General features: G+C 51.9%; 1 protein-coding gene across 2 annotated transcripts in view; it reads right to left on the reverse strand.

The window, feature by feature from the left end:
- GRB2 (growth factor receptor bound protein 2) overlaps positions 1-8,769 on the reverse strand; it is an 80,706-nt gene that overhangs the window by 47,083 nt on the left and 24,854 nt on the right. The window lies entirely within an intron of this gene.

An 8,769-nucleotide genomic window follows, 5' to 3' on the forward strand; every position in this document is an offset into this window, starting at 1 on the left:
GAAGTCCAGAACACTCTCAGTGAAGTAGGTGTATCTGTCTCTAAGTCAACAGTAAAGAGAAGACTCCATGAAAGTAAATACAAAGGGTTCACATCTAGATGCAAACCATTCATCAATTCCAAAAATAGACAGGCCAGAGTTAAATTTGCTGAAAAACACCTCATGAAGCCAGCTCAGTTCTGGAAAAGTATTCTATGGACAGATGAGACAAAGATCAACCTGTACCAGAATGATGGGAAGAAAAAAGTTTGGAGAAGAAAGGGAACAGCACATGATCCAAGGCACACCACATCCTCTGTAAAACATGGTGGAGGCAACGTGATGGCATGGGCATGCATGGCTTTCAATGGCACTGGGTCACTTGTGTTTATTGATGACATAACAGCAGACAAGAGTAGCCGGATGAATTCTGAAGTGTACCGGGATATACTTTCAGCCCAGATTCAGCCAAATGCCGCAAAGTTGATCGGACGGCGCTTCATAGTACAGATGGACAATGACCCCAAGCATACAGCCAAAGCTACCCAGGAGTTCATGAGTGCAAAAAAGTGGAACATTCTGCAATGGCCAAGTCAATCACCAGATCTTAACCCAATTGAGCATGCATTTCACTTGCTCAAATCCAGACTTAAGACGGAAAGAGCCACAAACAAGCAAGACCTGAAGGCTGCGGCTGTAAAGGCCTGGCAAAGCATTAAGAAGGAGGAAACCCAGCGTTTGGTGATGTCCATGGGTTCCAGACTTAAGGCAGTGATTGCCTCCAAAGGATTCGCAACAAAATATTGAAAAGAAAAATATTTTGTTTGGGTTTGGTTTATTTGTCCAATTACTTTTGACCTCCTAAAATGTGGAGTGTTTGTAAAGAAATGTGTACAATTCCTACAATTTCTATCAGATATTTTTGTTCAAACCTTCAAATTAAACGTTACAATCTGCACTTGAATTCTGTTGTAGAGGTTTTATTTCAAATCCAATGTGGTGGCATGCAGAGCCCAACTCGCGAAAATTGTGTCACTGTCCAAATATTTCTGGACCTAACTGTATGTGTGTGTGTGTGTGTGTGTGTGTAAATATATACATACATTATATATATACATATATGTATGTATATATTTACACACACACACACACACACACACACACACACACACACACACACACACACATATATATATATATATATAATATGTGTGTGTGTGTCTGTGTGTGTTTTGTATATATATATATGTGCCTATGTATGTATGTATGTATGTATTTTATGTGATCTAGCAGCTCAGGGTAGCAAGTATTTGTGAAGTGTAAAGGAAATGATACCTGGTTTTCTAAATATTTTGAAAATATAAATCTGGAAATTGTAATGTGCATTTGTATTCAGTCCTGTGTGATTTGATACCCCTAAATAAAATCATAAGTGACCAGTTGCCCCCAAACGTCCCCTAATTAGTAAATTGAGTCCACCTGTGTGTAACTTATTCTCAGTATAACTACAGCTGTTCTCTGAAAGCCTCAGGTTTGTTTGAGAACATTAGAGATCAAACGGCATCATGAAAACCAAGGAACACACCAGACAGGTCTGGGATAAAGTTGTGTAGAAAAGTCGAGCAAGGTTAAGTGTATATATAAAAATAAAAAAAACAAAATAGTCCAAGCGCTGAACATTTCATAACACTGTTTCATGCATCATCCTAAAATGGATGGAGTATGGCACAACTGTAAACCTAACCAGATATGGCCATCCATCTAAATGGGCATCCCAAGCACAGAGCACTAATCACTAATTAGAGAAGCAGCCAGAGGAGCTGCAGAGATCCACAGCTCAGGTGGGAGAAGCTGTACACAACTATTATTACATAACAGCATGTGTCAGCATTTTACATCAGTATTTGTAAGCCAAAACCAGGAGTGGAACAATTTGAGAAGTCTAATGGAAACACCTGCACCACTTCTGCATTTATCAACCACTTTTGGTTTTGACTTACAAATACAGACCAAAATACTGGTGTGTGTGTGTACGTTGCCTTAGCTGTATACTCAACAAATCTGTCCTTTATGGAATACGGACAATAAAAAAAGCCAATGTTTGAAAGCAAGTCATAATACATCCCATTTTAAGTTTGCAAAAAGCCATGCGCCACTTCCAGGGCGGCTGCGGCCTGCTATTTTTAGGCTGGGGAGTGTCCAATAACGGTGGACCTCCCTAGTCTGAGAATACCAGACCACAGCTGTCCGCTTTACCTTGGCTGGTGATCCAATTTGGGGGGGACCCCACGTTTTTTGTTTTAAATTATTTATTTAATGTAAAATAACAGCATGGGGTGCCCTCTGTTTTGGATTACCAGCCAAGGTGAAGCTGCCAGCTGTGGTCTGAAAGCTGCAGCCGTCTGCTTTACCCTAGCTGTCTACAAAAGATATGGAGGACCTCACGTCTTTTTTATAAAAAAATTTTTTAATTCATCTGCCTAGCCGTCATCTGCCTAGCCGTCATCTGCCTAGCCGTCATCTGCCTAGCCGTCATCTGCCTAGCCGTCATCTGCCTAGCCGTCATCTGCCTAGCCGTCAATTATCTATTATCTATATTATTTATTGCTGTTAAAGCATTAAAAAACGCAGGGACCAACCTGCAAAAAAAACGCACCAAAATGCGGTAAAAACGCATGCGGTTTTTAGTGCGTTATTGGTGCTTTTTTTAACGCAAGTGCGCTAATCCTTTTCTCCCAAGAAATTTCTTAAGATAAATCCTTTTTCTAGTGCGCACAGAGCCTTGGGGCTAAATGCAAAGCGCTAGGTATAGCAGAAAACTAACACTGCTCATCACCCTGAAAACACCATCCCCACAGTCACACATGGTGGCAGCAGAACCATGCTATGGGGAGGCTTTTCATCAGCAGCGACAAGAAAGCTGGTCAAAGTTGATGGGAAGATAGATGGAGCGAATTACAGGGCAATCCAGGAAAAAAAAAACCTGTTAGAGGCTGCAACAGACCCAAGACTAGGGCGTAGTCACTAGTGATGAGCGAGTATGCTTGTTACTACTCGGTACTCGCACGAGTATCAATGTACTCGGGCTACTCGGCGGGGACCGAGTAATCTCGCGATACTCGTGCTGTACTCGTGGTCTTCATGTTGGCGCTCTTTTTAGAGCCAGCCCTTATGCAGGGATTGGCTGGCAGACCACTGCAATGCCACAGCCCTGTTGTGGAATTGCAGTGATTGGCCAGCCCGCACAGCGTGACCGTGCCTTTAGCCCGACACTTCCCCGCTCGGCTACGGCCCCTCCCGCACTCCACTCCGCGTGTATATATATATATATATGCACGCTTACACACACACGCACGTTTTTTTTTTTTAATTTACAGTTTTATGGTTTCTATATGCTGCCGGGGGTCATTTCAGAATAATACTCGGGTCTCCCATAGGATAACATTGGGCTCGGTGCTCGGGCCGAGTACACGAGTATTTTGAGATGCTCGGCCCGAGCCTCGAGCTCCCGAGCATTTTAGTACTCGCTCATCACTAGTAGTCACCTTCCAGCAGGATAACGACCCTAAGCATACTACGTCTAGATATGCAGAGCTTGTAAAGACATAGCCCGAAAGATTTGCAGCAGTAATTGCAATGAAAAGTGGTCCTACAAAAGTATGGTCTCAGGGTGGCTGAATACAAATCTATGTCGCAATTTTCAGATTTAGATTTATTAAATATGAAGAAAATCATGTATCATTTCCTCTACACTTCACACTATTTTGTGTTGGTATATGAGATCACAAAGTTTTTGGGTTTAATGTGTAAAAATCTGGTAAAGTTCACGGGGGTATGAACTTTCTCCACTATATATAGTCTTCATCTGACTCCTTTACAGTCCTATGTAAGGGTCCTGCTCTTTTTTTTTGTATACTTTTCACTTCAAAATGGGAACACAAAGAACAGACAACTGGGCACACTTTACTTGCTGCTTACGTACAATGAATGTAGAAAGAAGGTGATTCTGACCTGATGAAGGAGATGATATCTCCGAAACGCATTGTTAAAAATCAAATATTCTTGGTATTAACCCTTCAACAACCATCAAGATTTTAGGTACAATGAATGGAACAGTAAGTCAGTCTCTATTCTGTGGTCTGCACCATGTAATCACCCACCAAGGCTCAATGCAGAAGTACCACATTATACAGGAGTGGCAAGTAAATTTTGACAGCACAGGATGTTAGCACTAATTTACCATCACCCCACGCGCAGGAAAGGATGTGTACGTGGGAGGTTAAACCCTCTGAGGTACGGAACGGTAGTGTAGTACTATACAGTAATGAATCCTGATACGGCATCGTTTCGAAAGGACTCCTTTCGAATTCTGAAATTTTGCAAAAAAAAATAAAAAATACTTTCAAAATATTCAAATCAATAGGAGCTGAATTGCAGTACCCATAATCGACCACTACAGTATTGAGAGCTATTGTGTTCAGCTTACATCTAACCACTGCCGAAGAGGATAGCTGAGCAGCTGGGTGCGGGTGTCAGACCCTCTCCAATCTGATGGCTGATCCCAAAGTTCATAGGACAGCGTGATGACTCAGTGGTTAGCACTGTAGCCATGCAGACCTGGGGTTCTGGATTCAAATCCCACCAGGGACAACATCTGCAAGGAGTTTGTGAAATCTCCATGTGTTTGCGTGGGCTTCCTCCAGGTACTCTACTCCAAAGATGTATTGCTAGGAAATTTAGATGGGGCGCTTGGGAACAGTGATGGTCATGCCTATAAAGTGCAGTAGAATGAATGATGTTATACAAGTAAAACAAGTAGTAGTGGAAATCCCCTTTAAAAGAGTTAGCCCTTTCATAAACATCAACTTTTCTGAAGGACCACAATGTAATACTATGGAAAGAGTCTGGTTGGACAGGTTTTATATCGCTGTACATCTAGGGACATGTGCCACTCACCTGGAGTGACATCTATATAAGCCGATGCCAGAACCTGAATGTTCCACAAATGTTTTGATGTACACAAGAATATCTTTCAGGAAACCACATACAGTATGTTTTACATACAGAGAAATCTGCACAGCTCCGACATCAGACAATGGGTCACGCACAAGGCCTCTCATCTGTCACCATGAAGAGATCCCACTGATCATGGCAGACACATGACCATCGTTCTCCAGTATGACCTCACTGGGACTGCCGTTCATTGAAATCCAAAGACAGTGCGTGGCTCTAGAATAAGCCCTAACTCCAGAACTGCTGAAAAAGTAGCAAGTGTCACCTCTCCGACTAAGGCTGCTTTCACACTATGTTTTTTTAGCATGCGTCATGGACGTTTTTTTGCTGTAAAAGTGGATCCTGTTTTTGCAGACAAAAACGCATGTGTTATTTCGCAGGATCCTGTCACTTGAAGTTCATGGGTGGGCATTGGAGTCATGTGATCGGGAGTAAGGGGAACTGAATGTGAGACTGGGAGCCGGCATCTGACAGCTGCGGTAAGCTGTAACCAAGGTAAATATTGGGTAACTAAGTAAAGTGCTTTGCTTGAATACCTGATATTTACCTTGGTTACGAGCGTCTGCAGCTGCTAGGAGCCGGTTCCCTGCACACGTAACCAAGGTAAACATCGGGTAACTAACAAGCGCTTTGCTTGGTTACCCGATATTTACCTTGGTTACGAGTGTCCGCCACTCTCAGGCGGGGGGAGACAGAGGCACGGAGGGGGGGAGAGGCACGGAGGGGGGGGGGGGGGGAGAGGCACAGAGGGGGGGGGGGGGAGAGGCACAGAGGGGGGGGGGGGAGAGGCACAGAGGGGGGGGGGAGAGACGGAGGGGGAGAGGCACAGAGGGGGGGTGGAGAGACGGAGGGGGGGGGGGGAGAGACGGAGGGGGGGGAGAGAGACGGAGGGGGGGGAGAGAGACGGAGGGGGGGGAGAGAGACGGAGGGGGGGGAGAGAGACGGAGGGGGGGGGGAGAGAGACGGAGGGGGGGGGAGAGAGACGGAGGGGGGGGAGAGAGACGGAGGGGGGGGGGAGAGAGACGGAGGGGGGGGAGAGAGACGGAGGGGGGGGGGAGAGAGACGGAGGGGGGGGAGAGAGACGGAGGGGGGGGAGAGAGACGGAGGGGGGGGGAGAGAGACGGAGGGGGGGGGGAGAGAGACGGAGGGGGGGGGAGAGAGACGGAGGGGGGGGGAGAGAGACGGAGGGGGGGGGGAGAGACGGAGGGGGGGGGGGAGAGACGGAGGGGGGGGGAGAGAGACGGAGGGGGGGGGAGAGAGACGGAGGGGGGGGGAGAGAGACGGAGGGGGGGGAGAGAGACGGAGGGGGGGGAGAGAGACGGAGGGGGGGGGAGAGAGACGGAGGGGGGGGGAGAGAGACGGAGGGGGGGGAGAGAGACGGAGGGGGGGGGAGAGAGACGGAGGGGGGGAGAGAGACGGAGGGGGGGGGGAGAGACGGAGGGGGGGGAGAGAGACGGAGGGGGGGGAGAGAGACGGAGGGGGGGAGAGAGACGGAGGGGGGGAGAGAGACGGAGGGGGGGAGAGAGACGGAGGGGGGGAGAGAGACGGAGGGGGGGAGACAGATGGAGGGGGGGAGACAGACGGAGGGGGGGAGACAGACGGAGGGGGGGAGACAGACGGAGGGGGGGAGACAGACGGAGGGGGGGAGACAGACGGAGGGGGGAGACAGACGGAGGGGGGAGACAGACGGAGGGGGGGAGACAGACGGAGGGGGGGGGGGAGACAGACGGACGGAGGGGGGGGGGGGAGGGAGACAGACGGAGGGGGGGGAGACAGACGGAGGGGGGGGGGGAGACAGACGGAGGGGGGGGGAGACAGACGGAGGGGGGGGGAGACAGACGGAGGGGGGGGGAGACAGACGGAGGGGGGGGAGACAGACGGAGGGGGGGGGAGACAGACGGAGGGGGGGGGGAGACAGACGGAGGGGGGGGGAGACAGACGGAGGGGGGGGGGAGACAGACGGAGGGGGGGGGGGAGAGAGACGGAAGGGGGGAGAGAGACGGGAGAGAGACGGAAGGGGGGAGAGAGACGGGAGAGAGACGGAAGGGGGGGAGAGAGACGGAAGGGGGGAGAGAGACGGGAGAGAGACGGGAGAGAGAGACGGGGGAGAGAGACGGGGAGAGAGACGGGGGAGAGAGACGGGGGAGAGAGACGGGGGAGAGAGACGGGGGAGAGAGACGGGAGAGAGAGACGGGGGAGAGAGACGGGAGAGAGGGGGGAGAGAGACGGAAGGGGGGAGAGAGACGGAAGGGGGGAGAGAGACGGAAGGGGGGAGAGAGACGGGAGAGAGGGGGGGAGAGAGACGGAAGGGGGGAGAGAGACGGGAGAGAGGGGGGAGAGAGACGGAAGGGGGGAGAGAGACGGGAGAGAGGGGGGAGAGAGACGGAAGGGGGGAGAGAGACGGGAGAGAGGGGGGAGAGAGACGGAAGGGGGGAGAGAGACGGGAGAGAGGGGGGAGAGAGACGGAAGGGGGGAGAGAGACGGGAGAGAGGGGGGAGAGAGACGGAAGGGGGGAGAGATACGGGAGAGAGGGGGGAGAGAGACGGAAGGGGGAGAGAGACGGAAGGGGGGAGAGAGACGGGAAAGAGGGGGGAGAGAGACGGAAGGGGGGGAGAGAGACGGGAGAGAGGGGGGAGAGAGCCGGAAGGGGGGGAGAGAGACGGGAGAGAGGGGGGAGAGAGCCGGAAGGGGGGAGAGAGCCGGAAGGGGGGAGAGAGCCGGAAGGGGGGAGAGAGCCGAAGGGGGAGAGAGCCGGAAGGGGGGGAGAGAGCCGGAAGGGGGGGAGAGAGCCGGAAGGGGGGAGAGAGACGGGAGAGAGGGGGGAGAGAGACGGGAGAGGGGGGAGAGAGCCGGGAGAGAGGGGGGAGAGAGCCGGGAGAGAGGGGGGAGAGAGCCGGGAGAGAGGGGGGAGAGAGCCGGGAGAGAGGGGGGAGAGAGCCGGGAGAGAGGGGGGAGAGAGCCGGGAGAGAGGGGGGAGAGAGGGGGGAGAGAGGGGGGAGAGAGCCGGGAGAGAGGGGGGAGAGAGCCGGGAGAGAGGGGAGAGAGCCGGAGAGGGGGGAGAGAGCCGGAAGGGGGGGGAGAGAGCCGGAAGGGGGGAGAGAGCCGGAAGGGGGGAGAGAGCCGGAAGGGGGGAGAGAGGAGCCTGAAGGGGGGAGAGAGGAGCCGGAAGGGGGGGAGAGAGGAGCCGGAAGGGGGGGGGGAGACGGAAGGGGGGGGGAGAGAGACGGAAGGGGGGGGGAGAGAGACGGAAGGGGGGGGGAGAGAGACGGAAGGGGGGGAGAGAGACGGAAGGGGGGAGAGAGACGGAAGGGGGGAGAGAGACGGAAGGGGGGAGAGAGACGGAAGGGGGGAGAGAGACGGAAGGGGGGGAGAGAGACGGAAGGGGGGAGAGAGACGGAAGGGGGGAGAGAGACGGAAGGGGGGAGAGAGACTGATCACGCCAGGCTGGTTCCTGGCCATGCTCAGTAGAGCAAGCAGGATCCTGTCTATCAGCATGCCAGCGTTCACATGCGTTTGCGTGCTGTTTAGTTAAAGTTAAACTGCAAGTCGCTGGATCCTCACTATAACGCATGTGAACACATGTTGACGCGAGTCCATTGCAAATGCATTGAAATGAAAACGCATTTGCACTGGATCCGTTTTTGCGTTAAAAAAACGTTCATGACGCATGTTAAAAAAACGTAGTGTGAAAGCCGTCTAAGGAAAGCGAGGTGACACGCTATGAAAGCCGTACTGGTGGCCATACAGGATTCACTAAGCTACCAGCGCTGTGAGGAA

The sequence above is a fragment of the Anomaloglossus baeobatrachus genome, chromosome 5 (assembly GCF_048569485.1).
Source record: "Anomaloglossus baeobatrachus isolate aAnoBae1 chromosome 5, aAnoBae1.hap1, whole genome shotgun sequence".
Lineage (NCBI taxonomy): Eukaryota > Metazoa > Chordata > Amphibia > Anura > Aromobatidae > Anomaloglossus > Anomaloglossus baeobatrachus.